The 20802-nt window shown below is 47.9% G+C and overlaps 1 protein-coding gene across 1 annotated transcript in view; it reads left to right on the top strand.

Annotated features, from left to right (window-relative positions):
- NALCN (sodium leak channel, non-selective) overlaps window positions 1–20802 on the top strand; it is a 2843734-nt gene that overhangs the window by 508287 nt on the left and 2314645 nt on the right. The gene's annotated exons all lie outside the window — the stretch shown is intronic.

The raw sequence follows: 20802 nt of genomic DNA, 5'->3' as shown, positions 1-20802 counted from the left end.
TGCTGTCTCTTTTCTAAACAGTTCTGTTATAAGAGTTTTGTTTAAAACTGACAGTTTGAGATCTAAAATGTCAACGGTCACTTTACTGTGCAGCATGGTAAAACCTAAATTCAGTTCATTATGATTCAGAGCCATGGCAAACTGCATTGACTCATCCTCCCAACGATTCCAAATACAAAACATGACATCAATATAATATAACCAAACGACAATCTTGTTTTTCCATTGTGCCATGTTGGTACCCCAGAGCACCTGCTCCTCCCATCAGCCCATTACCAACTTGGCATAGCTGGGGGCGAAGGACGTGCCCATCACCTGAATTTGTTTATAGAAGTTCCCTTAAACGTAAATACATTTTCCATCAAACAAGTTTTAATCATTTGAAGAAGCATGTGGGTGTGCTCAAGCAAATTGATCCATCAAGCTTGTGGAAAGTATTAACATGAATCTAGTCCATCATTGTGCCTTATACTAGTGTAAAGGCTTTCAACGCCCAAGTACGCCAGCACAAATGTGTCTTATCAATACAAATTTTGAATTTTCATAAACTCTTTGGTATCTCTTACATATGAATTCAAATTCTGCTCAAACTGAAAAAGAACTGTTTTTTACGATACTATAGATTGTCCTTGGAAGTTCACCTGATATTTAAGAGTTTTTGGTAATCAGTACAGTAAGGGTATAACATGTGAATCATTTCTAAAGAACTGCATTTCATCCCAAATGATTACCTGGTTATTATACCATTCTTTCAGTTGTTCTGCATATCTAAATTATAGATCTATGGAGTATGCTTTCTCAATTCGTTCATAGCATTATCTGTCCTCTAGCTGTCTTAATGCCTCTTTTACATAACTCTACCTAGACATAAGGACCATGTTCCCTCCTTTATCCAAAGGTTTAATAACCAAGTTCACATCTTTCTGTAGTTTCACTAAAGCATCCCATTGCTCTTTAAATTAAATTATGTCTCTTAAGTTCCTCGTTGCACAATCTTAACATTTCTGCAGCCACTTGGCCACAAAACAAATCAATCTTATCTCTTCGTAGTTGGATTACATATTTAGATGGTTGCTAAAAGGCAGTCTCTACAGTCAAATCCATATATATTCTGTGTTTTCTACAAACATTCCGAGCTCCTACTGGATCAAAGGGATCAATTATCCTATATACACATACATACAGATATATATTTACTAAAAAACAAAGGTTACAGGAAAGTTATACTTAGGAAATAGAATGAAAAAAACCTTAGAAGTTCACTGAAAAAAACAACGGTTACAGGGACATTATAGTTAGAAATTAGAATTGAAAAAAAAAAAGAAATTCACGGAAAAAATAATTACTACAGGGGCATTATAGGTAGAAAATAGATTACAAAAAAGGTAGAAATTCAGTGTAAAAACAAAGATTACAAGGATGTTATAGTTAGGCTCAGATTTCACACATGCAAAACCATAGAAAGTCACCTGTTATAGTACCTGAGATAACTATAATTTGCGCCCCTGCAATGTTTTCATTAAAATGGCTGAAGCTTCATCCTCTGTCCAGCATAAACATCCAGAATGTGTTGAGGATGAGGAGGAAGCTACACCACTACCAAGAAAACAAACTGATGTCTGGAAGTATTTTACAATACCTTCAGGGGAAAGGATGGTTACAGAAAATTAGGGGCAGTGTAGTATTTGCAGGGAGCAGTTATCCAGGAGCACTGTCAAAAAGTATTCACATGGGATAATTTCCATGTGGAAGCACATAAAAACAATTCATGAAAGTGTGCACAACTCGGTGATGTGGGAGAAAACAGTTTTAGCAGGACAGTCCACCTCCACAGCACCGTTGGGAGAACCTTCATCAGCTGCAGTAATTACAATACCAGCTGCCTGCAAAGAATTGAGTGAGAAGGTTACTCACTTTGCAAAATGTCACATGCTTGTTGCTGTAAAAATTTATTCTGTGGGTGCATTCTTGGATACAGTGAAGAAGCATTGCTGTTAGTGGGTTTTTTGCTTCAATTTACAACATAATGTTTTTGAAGACTGAAGCGAGTTTCTTCTTTGCATTTCCCTATCTTTGCCCTTTTACCTCTCTGTTTATTCTTTGTTAAAAAAAAAAAGAAAAAAAAACAAATCCAAAAACCTTCTACCAAAAAAATGGTTCTTTTAGAACCACCATCTGGCCAAGCAAAGAGCTAACTCTGTGTTTTTAATGTGTCAGAAACTGTATCGGTGTGAGACTGGGTGTGTCAGTGGCTGTATCGGTATGTGCCAGGGTGTGTCAGTGGTTGTATCAGTGTGTGCATAAATGTATCAGTCTCTGTATCGGAGTGTGGCTGGGTATGTCAGTAGCTGTATCAGTGTGTGCCTGGGTGTGTAAGTGGCTCTATCGATGTGTGAGTGAATTTCTTATTGAGTGTATGTATGTGTGTCTGGGTGAGTCAGTGGCTATATCGGTGTGTGTCTGGGTGTGTCAGTGTCTGCAACAATGTGTGCCTGTGTGTGTTAGCATCTGTATTAATGTGTTGCTGGGTGTATCAGTGGCTGTATCAGCATGTTTATGGGTGTTTCAGAGGTTGTATCAGGGATTGCCTGAATTTCTATGTGGCTGTATAGATATGTGCCTGTGTGTTTCAGTTTCTGTATCAGAGTGTGGCTGGGTGTGTCAATAGTTATATCCGTGTGTTTTGGGCATGTCAGTGGCCATATTGGTGTGTCCCTGGGTGTATCAGTGGTTGTATAATTGTGAGCCTTGTTCTGTCAGTGGCTGTATCAGTGAGTGCCTTGGTGTGTCAGTGACTGTATTGGTCTGTGAATGGATGTGCCAGTCTCTCTATGACTTTAACAGTGTATGGGTGGATATGTGAGTAGCTGTATTGGTTTGTAGGTGTGTGAGTGAGTGAGAGTGAGTTTATCAGTATATAGCCGGGTATAGGAGTAGCTGTATTGGTGTGTGGCTTGGTGTGTGAGTGGCTGTATGTATGGGTGTTTGAATGACTGTATGGGTGTATGAGTCTATGTAATATATATATATATATTCACTGTAAAAAACATAGGGTTCAGGGGTGTTATAGTTAGCTGGACATTTCACTCGTACAAAACCATTGAAATTCCTCCGTTATAGTTAGTTCTACTAACTATAACTCGTGCGCCCACAATCCACTGCTGATGATGTCACATATTACATCTACCAGATGATGTCATCAGTGATGTCATCAGTGATGTCATTTGAGATTTAATCAGTGATGTCATCAGTGATGTCACTGACCATGTCATGAATGATTTAATATGTGACATCATCAGCAGTGGATTGCGGGCGCGCGAGTTATAGTTAGTAGAACTAATTATAACGGAGGAATTTCAATGGTTTTGTACGACTGAAATGTCCAGCTAACTATAGCACCCCTGAAACCTATGTTTTTTTTTGTGAATTTCTAAGGTTTTGTAAATGCTAATTCCTAACGATAACATGTCTGAAACCTATGTTTTTTTCAGTGAATTTCTAAGGTTTTTTAAATGCAAATCCCTAACTATAACATGTTTGAAACCTATGCTTTTTTCAGTGAATTTCAAAGGTTTTTTAAATGCGAATTCCTAACTATAACATGTCTGAAACCTATGGTTTTTTCAGTGAATTTCAAAGGTTTTTTAAATGCTAATTGCTAACTATAACATGTCTGAAACCTATGGTTTTTTCAGTGAATTTCAAAGATTTCTTAAATAACAATTTTTAAATGTAATAATAGTTATATTTATTTTTTTATGCTGATTTTCTACATTTTTTTAACTATTTATTTTTACATATTTTATTTTTTAAATTACATTATATATTTTTAATATAAATGGGAAAACATTTTTTCCCAAATATTGAAACTCTGTTTTTTTTTGTCTTATATATTTTTTTAAATATATTTGTAATATTTTCTTTATTGTTTTTTTTTCAAATTTATTTTGGGAGTCGCGCACCCAAAGTGTAACTTTCTCGATCGCGGCGTGGAACCTAGCCGCCATTTTAGGATTGTTGTGTAGGATCCACGTAGGATGTGCGATCTGTGCGTATTTTCCTGCGCAATTGCTATGCGACAGGTACGAGACTCCAGGCGCATACACGACACATACGTATTACTTTATGCGACGCTCGCGCAATTGCGCATGACGTCATATACGTGTTCGACATGTTAGGAATCGCGCACCCAGCGCGTGCACACCAGGGAGTCACGTTGAGCGTCGCGCTAGGTGCGCGACTCCAAGTTTGCCAGTAAAATATTTTTTTGCACCTATCACTAATTTCTATTCTCCCCGGGGAGCCCATCCCCCGGGGCCTATATACAACATTGGGGACCGTTTTGCACACTTCTGTCATTGGGCTACATGTGGGCTACATCTGGGTGATATTTGTGCTGCATTTGGGCTCCTTTGCCTCTGGTGGCCATCTTGGGAGATTTATTTGTTATGAAGTTTCCTAATTTCCTCATTTACTGCAGTCTCCTCCGTAGGAAATGCTTTCAGTTTTTTACTTTGATTCCATCAAGAAGGTATTCAGATATGTCACACATTTGCCATAAATTCTGAATGTTAGCACTCTAGTTGCTCATTAGATCACTGTAGTAAAGCTACAGCTCACCACGGAAGTCTGCTGCTGGTATTAAAAGTGCATGTTTCAGTCTGCATGTCAGAATGTTTTAATGAAATAGAAGAGGATTTGAGATGTCAAAATGTGCCCTAATTTTTCTTTCTGCAGCACTAATCATAGTTTCTATGGCAAAATGAACTCCCTCATTGTGTTCCTTTGCAAATTAAATGTTTTAAGAGTTACCACTTTATTCTAATCAAGATGGCTTCAGGTGTGCAATACGTTTGTCATAAGTAGGACTGTTAGCGCTCTAGTTGTTCTTAAGAACACTCTGGGACATTCTGTCGTTGGGCTATACTTGGGCTACATCTGGGTGATATTTGTGCTACATTTGGGCTCTTTTGTCTCTGTTGGCCATCTTGGGAGACGTATTTGTTATGAAGTTTCCTAATTTCCTCATTTACTACAGTCTCCTCGGTAGGAAATACTTTCAGTTTTGTACTTTGATTCCATCAAGAATGCATTCAGATATGTCACACATTTGCCATAAATTCTGAATGTTAGCACTCTAGTTGCTCATTAGATCACTGCAGTAAAGCTACTGCTCACCAGGGAAGTCTGTTGCTGGTATTGAAAGTGCATGTTTCAGTCTGTATGTCAGAATTTTTTAATGAAATAGAAGAGGATTTGAGAAGTCACTCAAAATGTGCCCAATTTTTCTTTCTGCAGCACTAATCATACTTTCTATGGCAATATGAACCCCCTCATTTTGTTCCTTTTTAAATGAAATGTTTTAAGGGTTACCACTTTATTCCAATCAAGATGGCTTCAGGTGTGCCCTACTTTTGTCATAAGTAAGCCTGTTAGCGCTCTAGTTGTTCTTTAGAACACTCTGGGACATTCTGTCATTGGGCTATACTTGGGCTACATCAGGGTGATATTTGTGCTGCATTTGGGCTCTTTTGTCTCTGGTGGCCATCTTGGGAGACTTATTTGTTATGAAGTTTCCTAATTTCCTCATTTACTGCAGTCTCATCAGTAGGAAATATTTTCAGTTTTTTACTTTAGTTCCATCAAGAAGGCATTCAGGCGTATCACACATTTGCCATATATTCTGAATGTTAGCACTCTAGTTGCTCATTAGATCACTGTAATAAAGCTACTGCTCACCAGGGAAGTCTGCTCCTGGTATTCAAAGTGCATGTTTCTGTCTGCATGTCAGAATTTTTTAATGAAATAGAAGAGGATTTGAGAAGTCACTCAAAATGTGTCCTAATTTTTCTTTTTGCAGCACTAGTCATACTTTCTATGGCAAAATGAACCCCCTCATTTTAAATTAAATGTTTAAGAGTTATCACTTTATTCCAATCAAGATGGCTTCAGGTGTACAATACGTTTGTCATAAGTAGTCATAAGTAGGACTATATATATGTATATATGTATATATACAGTGAGTGTGACTCAGGTAGAGAGCATAATTTCTAACACAAGTCCTTAAACCTGTTAATTCAAACAGTGATGAATCCATTGGGATTAAATGGGGTGGAACCCATTTCTCACAGGCATATTTAGAAGTTCATCCTCACATGTTTATGACAGTGTGTGGGTGTGTGTGTGTGTGTGCGCGTGTGTGTGTATATATATATATATTACCTACTGGCGGTCGCCAGTAGGTAGTTGTAGTTAGGACCTAGTTTCCATAGGAAAAGCGTTTTTTCTTTCCCCAATAACTTTGGCGCCGGTTGGCGAATCTTCACGCAATTTTCAAAACTTGTAGCCCGCTCCGGTCAGCTCCTCGGGGTGATTTACAAAGCGGGGGCTGAAAAAAATGCGAGGTCCCAAAACGTGTTTTCTCCATGTTATTTTCCATCGGAAACTTTACACACGGCTACAGCCCGAACTGTTGAACGGAATTACACCAAATTAGGCAAAAAAGTAGCCCTTGGTTCAGAAAGAGCCCTTTTTGTTAAATTGTGTAAATCATTCTGTAGTTCCTGAGAAATTAAAAAAAAAGAGGTCGGAAAATGAATTTCCCATAGGAAACTTTAGACACGGCTACAGCTCGAACCGCTGAACGGAATTACACCAAATTTGGCAAAAAGGTAGTGCTTGGTTCAGAAAGCGCCCTTTTTTTTAAAATGGTGTTAATCCGTTCAGTAGTTGCTGAGAAAATCAAAAAATAAAAGTTTCAATATTTAGAGGCGCGGTGGATCCGCGGACCCTCCTGACCACGAGCTTTATTCTAATTGGCTGTCAACACTTCAAATCAGGAAGTGTTGGCAGCCATCTTGTGACTCGGTAGATCCGAGTCACAAGAAAAGAGAAAAACAAATGCGAAAAGCAAGAAAAGGGGGCAGGGTAGAATCACCCTAACCCCCTAGGCCTGCTCAGGGGGTCCCACAAGGACCCCCAGGACCCAAAAAAGCATTTAAAAAAACGAAGCGCGGCTCCCACGCTTCATTGTATTGAAGCCCCTGGGTGGGCTAGGTCTCGGGAGCATGACATATTGTAATTGCGGGGGCTAAGGGAGGCTTAAAATGGGAGCCTATCCCGTATTGCCCCGCAGAAGAAGAAAAGACACGGCCGCCGAGAACGCTGCGGGCCGCCGCGCTGCCCGCGGTGACCCAGAAGCCAGGCACGAGCCGCCTGGTTGGGGGTGGAGCCTCGTGCCCTGGGCGCAAGTGGAGCGACTGATTAGTGGGGCTCCCTGTGGGAAAAAGAGAGAAACCCCGCATGTGTTCCGAGACACCGTCCCGGCCACCGGAAGGGAGGAGGGGCTGCAGCTGAGTAGCGGGGCTCCCGTCGTGGAGAGAGAGCCCCACGTGGGCTGCCGCGGCCGGAGTAAGGAAAAGTGGCTGCAGGCCCAGCGGGGCTTCCGTGTGGTTGGGAGGAGCCCCGTGGGCAGCCCAGGACGTCCCGAGCCTTGCAGGCTCCTTGCGGAAGTCCCGCTCCCAGGAGAGGGACCTTGTGAAGAACAGAGTCCTACCCAGAGCTGAGGAGAGAGCGAGGACTTCACACCAGTAGAGAGCCCGGTGAGTGGGGCTCATTTGGGAACTGGTTGTTGGGGGCTGCGTCGGGGCACATTGTTGGTGCCCACCCCTTCTGTGGTCCCTCTACTGGCCCCGTAGTGCCCATGCTATTTATACAGCTGCCCCGCATGACAGTGGGCAGCTGCGACATTTGGGGGCATTTGTTTTGCGAAGTCCCGGAGTGGGGCTTCAGAAGGGCACAGTGGTGCCGATTGGGCTACACTTATCGGTAGAGCCCCAGAGCAGGGCCCCAGAGCCCAGCATAATTTTTCCAGTGCCCGCACTTTTGCCAGCACAGCTGCACCGCAATTAGCGGGCAGCTGCTACGTTTAGGCCGGAGCTTTGCGCCCTTTGGAGTCTGCTACTTTTACAACCAGCCCTGACCTTTGCGGGACACAGGGTATTTGAGCCCCGGAGAGAGGCCAGTTGGCCTGGGGCCAGTCCAGTGTGTGGTGCCCCCGATTGGGGCACACTGTACTTATGCTTAGGAGGTTAGTGCATACTGTGGTTATGCTGGTAGGGCCTATTGCGTAATGTGGTGATACTAATGAGGTTTAATCCCCTGTGAATATTGCCTAGTGCCAGTTGGCACAGTGTATATTATGTGATTATGTTTCTAATGTATTTATGACCTTGTGTGGAGTTCCTTTTGTGGTGTGCCTAGTGTGTTGCTGCTGTGTGTGTGTTGCGCGAATGCTTTACACATTGCCTCCGGGATAAGCCTGACTGCTCGTGCCAAGCTACCAAGGGGGTGAGCAGGGGTTATCTTTTTTGTGTAACTCCCTTGTCCTGACTAGAGTGATGGTTTCTGCCTGGCTTTGGCACAAGCCTTAGCCAACCAGAAATTCCATTTCTAACATTGGTTGTCAGTGGTGAGGATAGGACTTGCTTTTGCGCAGTACCACAGCGATAACTGGTTGCACTACAAGCTCTGCAGTTAGATAATCACTTGTTGGGGATTATTGTTTCTGAGTTGTATTTTTCTCCTAAAAAGTATAAATTGTAAATTGTGTACTCTTGCTTCAGCTCAGCCGCCTGGGTCTCTTGTGTTGCAACTGTGTTTTAAGAACCTTGCCAGAATGGAACCTACCTTTAATGCATATAATCTGTTGGAATACAGTATGTTGGAGTTAAGGGGGTTCTGTGATGAGAGAAGCTTAGCAGTGGGTGAGGAAGACACTCGGCTATCCCTTAGGACAGCCCTGCTCCACTGGCAAACAGGATAGATGGAGACAGATCGACAGGGACCAGGCCGCACTCCAAGAGGGTGGTGGGTCTGAGGGTGACCCTGAGCAGTCTGAAGAGGAGGAAGAAAATGACAGGACAGGGATGCCAGTAGATAGTGAGGACCCATAGATATGGAGTCTCTTGCTGGGTCCAGTGACGGGGGCAGTGCTCCACCCCTTTCCCTATCCCCAGAGGATTGGGTAGATAGGAGGGAAGAAAGGGAGCATTAGCTGGCTTTGGAGAAGCTAGGTTAGAGCATGCCTAGGAGAAAGCGCAGCTGAGGGTGGAGGAAAAAAACTAGAGACCAAAAGGGTCTAAGCGCAGGAGAGGATGGCAGAGGCTGAGAGTCCTTCACCAGAGAGAAATTAGCACTGGAGGGTAAATTATCGCCTGAGCGCAGTTGTGGTTTTCTGGATTCACCAGTGAGGGTAGGGTCCAGTGGTGGCAGCAATATGGTGTCCAGTGCAGGAAGTCCCACTCCCAGATCCCAGAGCGTGGTACCTAGTTCCCAAGAAGAGGAGTACAGGTTGAAGTTCAGGGGCAGTAAGAAACTGTCTCACCAGTCTTGGGAGGAGTTTGTGGAGGAATGTAGTGATGCACTGGTTGATTGGGTAAGGGTTAACACGGAACAAGATTTTGAAGGCCTGTTCAATCTGATTGTCAGAGAACACATGCTCAGTCATTGTTTTCCGGGGTTGCGCCAACACCTGTTGGAGTGTGAGGTTTCTGATCCTTATGAACTTGCATGGGAAGCAGATCGCTGGGTGGAGGCCCAAGGTTCTGAAAAGGCATTGGGGAGTGATTCCAAGAGGAGTGGCTCAAGTATCTTCCAGTCCTGTGCGGAGGGAGAGGTTCAGAGTAGCCCAGCTAGGTCCCAGTGTAGTGGGAGGGGTGTAGGGGCTCATGTCCTGTCTCAGTGGAGTAGGAGTGAGTGTGGGTGTGTCCCAAGGTGCCCGAAATCCAGTCTCAGGACCTGGAGGGTTCCCTCGAGGAACACCAGGTTGGGAGCCTAGGCTGTTCTGTTAGACCATTTGAGGGGGAGCTCCTAGTGTCTGGAGAACCTGGAGCATCTGTAAATAGAGCTCCAGTGGTTATGGTGTCTGGCGGTGCCGCTCCAGTTGGGAGGGTACAGAAGTCCGGATTGAGGGGTGAGAGGGGGATGTGTTCCCCAGTGGAAGAACCAGTGGGTCAGGGACCAGCCAGAAGGGCTGAGTCCCCTCGGAGCGACCATGGTGACACCACTTCTGTTCTGGGGATCTTCACACACTGTCAGGTGGACAGGGGTCAGGAGGTCTGCACCCGGCAGACTGTCACACGACACATGAGTCATGTGTCACCCTCGGGGGAATACTGTGTGAGTCCCCAGAAGTCCTGGCGTGCCAGGCAAGTATTCAACCACAGGTGTTGGTCCCTGGGTTGGGAGGACAGGTTCAGGATCTGCCTGACCTGGAGGGAGGGACATCTGTAAACAGTGTCCTGACCGGTTTGGCTTCCAGGGCTACCGCTCCAGTTGGGAGGATGCAGAACTCTGGGAGGGGGTGCAGAGGGAGGGAGACCTTGCCTCTGACCCTGGTCCAACCTGAGGGTTTAGACCCTAGGTTGGGAGACCAGTTGCTGGAGGGAGGTCCTGAACTGGTGGGAGCGTGGTGTTCTGAGGGTGCCTCTCAAAGGAGGAGAGTGTGGAAGCCTAGGAGGAGAGATAGGGGGAGGAGAGCCTCGCCCGTGACTTCTGGTCAGCCTGAGGGTGCGAACCCTAGGCTGGAGGATCAGTGGCAATCTAGAACTGCCCTGATGAGGTGTAGAGTGGAGAATGGTCACTATGTGCCAGGGGTTACTGCCCCCCACTCTGTGAGATGGCAGGGACCAGATACGTCTGGATGGCCTAGGGCCTTGTCCTGGCCGCGGACAGCTAGGGAGTACCAGGGGAGTAGCCTAGTTGGTCCTGAGAGCTTTTACAAAGGGAACCACATGGGTTCACAGTGGCGTAGAACAGGAGGGTATCCCTGCAGTTGCGGGCCCGCGTCCGTGTTCTATCACTCCAAGCAGGGAAGCCCATCACAGTGGTGATTGGTTTGCTCTGCGGTTCGGCTGGAAGGGGCTTGTGTTGGACTTGGCCCTTTTGGCAGGTTCACCCCTGAACTTTTTCGCCTTAAACTGTGACATGGTGGTAGTGTTTTTAGGCCTCTGGGCACTTTAGCACTGTGGCCCAGTGTAAAGTGCGTGCGCTCTGTGTTACATTTAGTGAGATTGGCCTGCCCTCCCATAGGAATGCATGGGGGATTCCCTGATGAAATGTGTGTCAGTGGTAAATCCTGATAGGAGAGGCGCAGCGTGGTCAAGTCTGGTATGTGTGAAATGGTATTAATAAATGCTGCGCAATGGTGTGCGCAGAGTTATTGTGGTTATTTTAGAAATGCCACTTTTACAAGTGGCCATTACAAAAATGGGGTGACCCAGTAGTTGAGGACCTGGGTGTAATCTTGATACAAAAAACAATGGTCCTAAACCAATTATTGACACACCAGAGCAAAAGTCTCTAAGAAAAGCCTGGTCACCCCCCTTGTTTTTAATTCCTTAGGCATACGATTAAGTTTAGGAGTCACTCAGGTTGCCCCTCTGGTCCTGATGAAGACCCGCACGGCCAAGGCTCAAACTACCCTTAAGGCCATCTAGACGGGTCGAAACGTCGACGCCCCCTTCAATCGCCTGGGACACGCAACTTTCTTATGTGCTATACCATTAATTGGTTTCTGTGTTCTAAATACATAAATGTATCTTTATAATTTGTGAACGTGACCAGGCTCTTCTTGGACGGTGATTTACAACCGATCCCCTTGTGAATTTAAAAAATCTTTTTGTCACTACGTTCTACAACTTTCTCCCTCACTCACTTATTCACCCTTCAGCACCCTTGCTTCATGCACGTTCCCTCTGGAGCAACCTTGTGTTACATATTACAGAAACTTAAATTGCCTTAAATGAAAATAAATGTATGGTGATTTAGATTTTGGATGTTGTCTTCTTTATGTTGGAATGTTATATTTAATACTGTGAGCTATCAAAAAATCCTTTTCCTATTTAGCTCGTTACTGAGTGAATGATATAACTAACTGAGAGCCTTTTGCTCTGGTGTGTCAACTTTTACAAGTGGGCATTTCTGTGTGCTATGTGTCTGACTGCCTGATGTGAATTGCATGTCTGGCTTTTGAGTGACAGGGGCTGGTGAGGTGTGGGTGGCTCCAGGAGGGGCAGGATGAGTCAGTGCTAGGCTGAAAGGGACATCTACATTTTGAGTAGTGGGAGGAGAAGTCCCTGGTCCCTGAATAGGAGTGTGCCGGCCCTAGTGAATGCTGACTCCGCCCCCCTGTGGTGTGTCTGATGACGAGCCCCCACCTAACAATAGGGAAGAGGAGCCTGGTAAACAGAGTGCTCCAAAACCAGTTGCATCTGGTTTCACAAGCCCTGTGCTGTGACACAAAGGAAATGTCCTATAGATGTAGGAGCTGTGACCCCATGAAAATGTTGTGCTTGTGCTTACTTTGAGGGGGGACACTCTGCCAGGAGGAACTGCCGCAGGACCCAGCTGCTGACTCCTGGGGGCCCCTGCATGCTGGCCTGCCTGGATGCGCTGTGCTGTGGTCCCCCCAGCACCAAGGACCCTTTATTTCTTTGGCCTGCTTGCTAGCGCCCCGGGAGCGCTTTCATTTTAAATTTGCCAGGAGAGAGGAGCTGGCCCAGTGCAGCGCAAGGCTGCTAGGGAATCCCCGGCATGTGGGATTCCCCCCCTGCGCTCCTGAAGTCGGCGGGAGCCCACCCCGTATTTATGCATACCAAGTGGGTGCCCACCCCGCATCTTTGCCATTTGTTTGCATATTTAAACAGCGGGTGCCCACCCCGCGTTTCTGCCAGTTGGACGGGTGCCCACCCCGCTTATAGTGTTGACTCCAAGCGGGTGCCCACCCCGCATGCAGACTTTTTTTTTTGTTTAAAATACACTTAGCGGGTGCCCACCCCGCAAGTGTCTTCATCTAAAACGGGAGCCTACCCTGTATTGCCCCGCAGAAGAAGAAAAGACACGGCCGCCGAGAACGCTGAGGGCCACCACGCTGCCTGCGGTGACCCGGAAGCCAGGCACGAGCCGCCTGGTTGGGGGTGGAGCCACGCGCCCTCGGTGCAAATGGAGCTCCCTGTGGGAAGAAGGGAGAAGCCCCGCGTGTGTTCCAAGGCAGCGTCCCGGCCGCCGGAAGGGAGGAGGGGCTGCAGCTGAGTAGTGGGGCTTCAGAAGGACATAGTGGTGCCGATTGGGCTACACTTACCGGGAGAGCCCCAGAGCAGGGCCCCAGAATCCAGCACCGTTTTTCCAGTGCCCGCACTTTTGCCAGCACAGCTGCACCGCAATTAGCGGGCAGCTGCTACGTTTAGGCCGGTGCTTTGCACCCTTTGGAGTCTGCTACTTTTACGTCCAGCCCTGACTTTTGCGGGACACAGGGTATTTGAGCCCCGGAGAGAGGCCAGTTGGCCTGGGGCCAGTCCAGTATGTGGTGCTCCCGATTGGGACACACTGTATTTTTGCTTAGGAGGTTAGTGCATACTGGGGTTATGCTGGTAGGGCCTATTGCGTAATGAGGTTTGGGCTTAATATGTTTTATGCCTAATGTAATAATGCTATGGCCATTATTGTGCCAGTAGTGACTGGTTATATTTTATATGTACTTACCTTTTCTGATAGTTCTGACCGTGGCCCGATTGGCCCGGTCCAGTATATAATCCCCTGTGAATATTGCCTAGTGCCAGTTGGCACAGTGTATATTATGTGATTATGTTTCTAATGTATTTATGACAATACAAAGGCTATTTTTTATATAACCTTGTGTGGAGTTCCTTTTGTGGTGTGCCTAGTGTGTTGCTGCTGTGTGTGTGTTGCGCAAACGCTTTACACATTGCCTCCGGGATAAGCCTGACTGCTCGTGCCAAGCTACCAAGGGGTTGAGCAGGGGTTATCTTTGGCATGTAACTCCCTTGCCCTGAATAGAGTGGTGGTTTCTGTCTGGCTTTGGCGCAAGCCTTAGCCAACCAGAAATCCCATTTCTAACACCCTCCATAAAAAAATATATATATGTGGTCATGCCCCGGAGGATGGGGCCCCTGGGGCTGGAATTGGCCATGGGAGGGGGGCCCAAGCGGCCCCCTTCCCTTTCATTTATATATATATATATTTCTTTAAATTGGGGTCATGCCCGGGTGGATGGGGTCCCCAGGGCCCAAACGAAGTAAAAATAAGGGGGGCCATACAGCCACCCTTTAAACAAAATTATTTAAAGAAACACCGTGAACATGCCGGAGGCTCCACCCCCTCTCAGCAACAGGACGTGTTATAAATTGGGGAATTAATTCCCCTTCAATACTGGGGGTCCCTGGGGGCCAAAGCAAAACCAAAGGGGATGATGGATGGAGTGTTGAACATTGCAAGCACTCACCCCCAGTCAACTGATCTGGGTTTAATCCATCATCATTCTTTAGCTCTGTTAGAATCCGTGGTTGTCTGGTTGGCACAGGTAGGTACTTGTGGCAAGCAGGGAACCTTTCCTCTAGTCAGGGTAAGGGGTTACACTCCTAAAATAACCCCTGCTCACCCTCTAGGTAGCTTGGCGCGAGCAGACAAGGCTTATCTCAGAGCGTTATAGGTTAAGCATTTGTGAACACATACAGTAACCAAGTGACAACACTACAAATGGACACCACGCAGGTATTTATATTAATAATAAGGATTCTTTATATAGGATTATCACAAGACCATTAAACGATTAAACATACACAATACGGTTGCTTAGTTGGTAGAAGATTGCTTAGTTTCTCTTAAGTTCTTAAATGCGGCACTTTAAGTCAATGTACCTTAGATGCGACACGCAGGGCAAACGAAAGTGTTGCAGTGATGCAGACGTGTTGAAGTTCTTGGTGCAAAAGAAATAAAGACGGGATCTTCCAGATGCGTTACGCTTCTCCGATGTTGCGAGAAGGCTCGACTCGATGCGTCAGCTACAGCGGCGTCACCCTTGACGAGATGCGACGACAGCGGCCTTGGCAGTGGCACTCTTCTCCGACGTTGCGAGACGCTTCCGCTCGATGCAATGCTGCAGCGGCGACACCCCTTCTGCGAGATGCGACGACAGCGGCTCCGACGGCGGCACGCTTCTCCGTGGATGCGAGACGCTTTTCTGGTTGCGGTGCAATGAGACAACTACGATGGCTGCGATGGCGACATGCTTCTTCCTCGATGCGAGACTCTTCTCTCGATGCGGTGCAATGCGATAGCTACGATGGCTGCGATGGCGACACACTTCTTAGGCAGTGCGAGACACTTCCGGAATGATGCGAGACGCTTCCGCTCGATGTGATGCTGCAGTGGCGACACTCTCTGCGAGATGCGACGACAGCGGCACGCTTCTCTCCCTTGCGTCGCGCTTCCAGCTCCTTGCGACATGCAGTCTTTCAGAAGGCCCAACAACAGCAGCAGGCACTTCTAAAAGACTCTGGGGAGCTGGGCGTGAAGTCCACTGGTTTCTGGGACTTCGTTCAGGGGGCAAGCTCAGTTCAAGCCCTTGGAGATCTTTTCAAAGCACAAGTTGAAGCAAAGTCTTTAGTAGTTTTTCTACTCTCCTTCAGCAGCAAGGCAACTACTGCAGGCCAATCCCCCAGGTCAGGGACAGTTACTCCTCCTACAGCTTTCCCAGTTCCTTCTCTTCTGGCAGAGGTTCTTCTTGTTTCAGCAGGATCTCATTTCTTGGGAGCAGGGTCCCAATACTTATACCCCTAATTCCTTTGTTCCTCGGGGGTTGAGGGGCCTTTGCCCAGTCCAAACCAGTTCTTGAGCACTCTGTTGACATGACACTGCCTTTCTATTCAGGGTGCAGGGCAGAGACATCAGCCGCTCTGCAGGAGGTGGAGCCAGCATTGTGGTAGCAGAGCACAACCCTATTCAGAGCCCAGGTGCACTCCTCCCACCCATCTGACTGCCAATCTTCCTATTCACCACCAGGCTGCCTAGCCCTGCCCCTCTGGTTTTCCCCAGCCCTGTCACTCACACAACCAGACAGGCAGATACACATCATAGCAGAGGCGGGCTGAAATGGTCAAGCAAGCAAATACCAAATTTCTAAAAGTGGTATTTGGAAACACAGAATATTAAAATAAACTTTACTAAAAGATGTATTTTATTATTCTGAGTTCAGGCATACTAAACTCGAATTTCTACCATGTTCCCTGGGTCTGCTAGGATCATAGAATGTAACAATTCTAACAGCCCATTCTGGCCTATGGAGAACAGGTAGCCTTACAATAGTGAAAAACGAAAATGGCTGTAATTCACTATTAGGACATGCCACACACATCAGGGCTTGTCCTACCTTATTCTTACAATGCACCCTGCCCTTGGGCCTACCATAGGGGTGACTGATATGAAGTTAAGGGAAGGTTTAGGGACTGGTAAGTGTGTGCACTTACCCAGTCAGCATAACAGTACCAGACTGCACGCAGGCTCTGCAATGGCAGACCTTAGATACATTTTACCAGGCCGCTTCTGTGGGCGGCACAACCAGTGCTGCAAGCCCACCAGCAGCATTTGTATTTACAAGCCCTGGGCACTCCTGGTGCACTTTACTGGGGTCTGACAGTAAACCAAATAAGCCAATCATGGAATCCAACCAACATATACATTTTAAATAGGGAGCACTTGCACTGTGGCACTGGTTGGCAGTGGCACAGTGCTCTGAGCAGCTAACACCAGCAAAACACATGAGGCACAGCGACAAAAAAGTGGAAGGGAGACTCACGCCAAGGTGCCAGGTCTAACACGTGTCCCCTCCAGCTGCAAAGTGGGGAGAACTACTCTACCCCAGGCAGTTCCTCATCACTAAGGCGGAAAAATCTGGACAGACCGTCAGCATTGGCGTGATCTGTACCAGGGCGATGTTCCACCGTGAAATCCATACCCTGTAGGGAAATGGACCACCTCAACAGCTTTGGATTCTCACCCCTCATATGCATCAACCATCTGAGGGGCCTGTGGTCTGTCTGAACCCGGAAGTGAGACCCAAACAGGTAGGGTCTTAGCTTCTTCAGCGCCCAGACCACAGCAAATGCCTCACGCTCAATAGCACTCCATCTCTGTTCCCGTGGAAGTAACCTCTTGCTAATAAAGGCTACAGGTTGATCTAGGCCCTCTTCATTAATCTGTGAAAGAACAGCCCCCACACCATGCTCTGAAGTGTCTGTCTGAATGATAAACTCTTGGGGGAAGTTGGGAGCCAAAAGCACGGGCGCCGTGCACATAGCAGCTTTCAGGGCCTCAAAAGATTTCTGACAGGTGTCAGTCCAGACCACCTTCCTGGGCTGCTTCCTTGAAGTCAGCGCTGTCAAGGGGGCAACAATGTTGCCATACCCCTTGACAAACCTCCTGTAGTACCCGGTGAGACCTAGGAAGGCTCTCACCTCTGTCTGGGTTTTGGGCAACTCCCAATTCAGGATGGTTTCTATCTTGGGTTGAAGGGGTGCCACCTGGCCACTTTGTGCCCCAAGTACACCACCTTCTTTGGCAGCCATTCTCGAGGGCGCGGCGCGTTAACCAGACACGCCCCCTCGGTTGGCCACGCCCCCTCCAACTTCTTGTCCTGCTGCTATAAATCACGTGTCTCGGTAGGAAGCGCAGCGGACGAGCGCAGCGGGCGCGTCGATTGCGCGCCGAAGGCACGCCTAAGGCAAGCCCGTCTGCGCCCGTCCGCGACTGGCCGGGACTAGGGGCGCCTCACTCTGCCTCACCCATCACCTACACCCCGGATCTACTTCGTAGCTACCAGGGCCCCTGGCCCATCTCGGCCACAACAAACTCCCGCATCTCTGCTCTTGGCATAACTCCCCCCACCCCCCTTTCTCGCCGTTTTCCTACAGTCGATACTTCTCCCACGATTTGTGAATCAGTTCCTTTGCCAATCCCAAAAAACTTCACTGCCCTCTACCTCAATACCCGGTCTGCTGTTGCCCACGCGCACGAACTTTCGGTCCTGCTGGACCTTCATGCTCCTGATCTCCTCTTCTTAACCGAGACCTGGTTCTGCGACGACTCCCTCCCTGCCCTCCTATCCACCTTACCGGCCTCCTACTATGCCCTCAGGGCGGATCGTTCTTCAGGCAGAGCCGGGGGCGGCGTGGCGGTCATCGCACGTACCGATCTCCCCTTTCAAATGCTATCCCTACCTACTATTGCCACCACCAAATTTCTGGTGATCCGCACAGTCTCCACCTCTCCCCCCCTTACCTGCTTCCTCACTTACCGTCCCCCCCAGTCCCCCCTACAGTTTCTCCCTGACTTTTTGGAGGTCCTGGCCACCATTACATTCAACAATTCCTCCATCTTGCTCCTTGGCGATTTTAATTTCTGGCCCTCTGATCCCGCCGAATGTCCGACATCAAAGGAATTTTCTGAAACCCTTCACTCCCTCAACTTTATATCTCATGTTCACTCCCCTACCCACATTAAAGGTCATCGGCTTGACCAGATCTGGTCCCTGAACTGCCCTGTGGAATCACTTTCTATTTCCCCTTGCCCTTGGTCTGACCACCACCTGATTTCCTTTCTCCTTCCTATTCTCCCTCCAGCTAAGCCCCTTCGGCCCAAAAACACCTGGGTCCGACCATGGGGCCGTGTCAACCTTGAGAATCTCTCCTCCCTCCTTACCTGCTCTCTTCCCTCTCTTCAGGGCCTTACCACCGCCTCCCAGGTTGATGCCATAGATCAGTGGCTCTCCCATAGCCGCGACTCCGTTGCCCCGCTCAAGTGCATTACCTCCAAACGCGACAAAGACGCCAATCGGTGGTTTAATAAAGAGCTTAAAACCACCAAACTAACAGTTCGCCGCGCGGAGCGGGCTTGGAGGAGAAACTATTGCCCCACTTTGAAACTGGAATACACCAACATCCTGAGCCAGTACAAAAAAGGCATCTTGGAGGCTAAAACATCTTATTTCTCCTCCAAGATTTTAGCAGCAGAGAACCAGTCCAAGGAGATATTTACCATCGTTCATAACCTGGCGTTCTCGGACAGAACTACTCTAAAACCAGCCCCGTCCGAAGATCTCTGCCTCTCTCTCAATAATTATTTCATTCACAAAATTGCCACCATCAAGGCCAACATCCCTCCTCCTTCCCCATCTTTTGTTGATCCTCAATGTCCTCCCCCCAAAGGCGCACTGACCACCTTTCCCCCTATCACCCGGGAAAGTCTGACCTCCTTGGTGCCTTTGATCAAATCTGGCTCCCCGCTCGACCCCTGTCCTGCCCACATCCTCCGTCACATCTTTGTTTCTTGCCCTGACCCTCCCCTTCACCTCCTCAACAGCTCCCTTTCTCAAGGCATAGTTCCCAGCTCCCTGAAATCCGCTGTAATTGTGCCCATTCTGAAAAAACCTGGGGCAGATCCTTCTGTCCCAGCTAATTTCCGCCCCATCTCCCTTCTGCCATTTCTGGCTAAGGTGCTCGAGCGCCATGTCACCTGCGCTCTGAGTTCCTTTGTGGAGAAGCACGGAGCCCTTGCCCCCCGCCAAGCTGGCTTCCGCCCCGCACACTCTACGGAGTCCGTTGTTATGTCGGTTTTAGACACCCTCAGGGAGGGTATGGACACCAATCAGCACCAGGCCCTTGTGCTCCTCGATCTCTCAGCCGCCTTCGATACGGTGGATCATAACATCTTACTTTCCCGTGTCAGGGCGGCGGGGATCGGGGGGACTGCCCTGGTCTGGTTATCCTCCTTCCTGAGCAACCGCACCCAGGCTGTCCGCCTGGGTGACTTCACAGCGGACATCCGGAAAGTTCAGTGCGGGGTCCCCCAAGGTTCCTCTCTCTCTCCCCTCTTGTTTAATTTGTATATTGCCCCTCTGATTTTTTCTCTTCAACAGATGGAGGTCGCCGTATTTAATTATGCGGATGACCTCCAGCTGGTCTTTAATCTTTCTTCTCCCTCTGCTGTTTTTAATTTCCAAACTGTCATGCTTCATATCAGGGACTGGATGAACCACAACCACCTTAAACTCAACCCTGATAAAACCGAGCTGGTGTTGACGGGTGGTTCATCCAGTCCCTTGTCCCCTCTTTTTTGGCCCCCCTCTCTTGGTTCTTCTCCTGTTCCCTCCTCCTCAGTTAAAACTTTAGGCATAAAACTTAACTCTCAACTCACCCTTCACTCCCAGGTTAGCTCTGTGGTATCTTCCTCCTTCCTCTCACTGCGTACTATACGCAGGGTGTCCCGCTTCTTCACTTTCTCTGCCCTCAAACTCATCATCTTGGCCATGGTGGTGTCCCGCCTGGACTATGGGAACGCCCTGTATGCCGGTATCCCTGCATACAGTCTGCGTCGCCTACAACAGATACAAAACCAGGCGGCTCGCCTGGTTTTCAATCTCCCTAAATGTCACCATTCTACCCCACTTCTGAAATCACTTCATTGGCTCCCTGTGCGAGCTAGAATTCAATTCAAGCTCGCATCTATCACTTTTCAGGCCCGATCGGGTTTGGCGCCAGCCTTCATCTCCTCTGAGATTGTTTCATACGTCCCCACCAGGGCTCTACGTTCCTCCTCCCAGTCCCTCCTCACCATCCCACGCTTCCGGAGAAAGAAGCTGGGGGGATCCAAATTTGCTATCCTTGCCCCCACCCTCTGGAATTCCCTTCCCCTTGAACTTCGCTCCATCACCCTCTACTCACAATTCCGCAAATGCCTTAAAACCCACTTATTCACAAAGTCCTTTGAATAAATGCTTCCTCTGCCCTCCCTGCTTATAACCTCAGTCCCCGTTAGCTATAGCGCCAAGAAACCGCTGGTATACGTGCGCTCTAAAAGTACTTTTAAACACAAACTCAAACTCAAACTGATGAACCCTGCCCGATCTGGCACTTACTCGCCTTGATCATGAGGCCTGCCCTCCGCAGA

This window comes from Triturus cristatus, chromosome 8 (assembly GCF_964204655.1).
Source record: "Triturus cristatus chromosome 8, aTriCri1.1, whole genome shotgun sequence".
NCBI lineage: Eukaryota > Metazoa > Chordata > Amphibia > Caudata > Salamandridae > Triturus > Triturus cristatus.
Note: the sequence above shows the minus strand (reverse complement) of the source record. Positions and strands in the feature narration are given on the sequence as shown.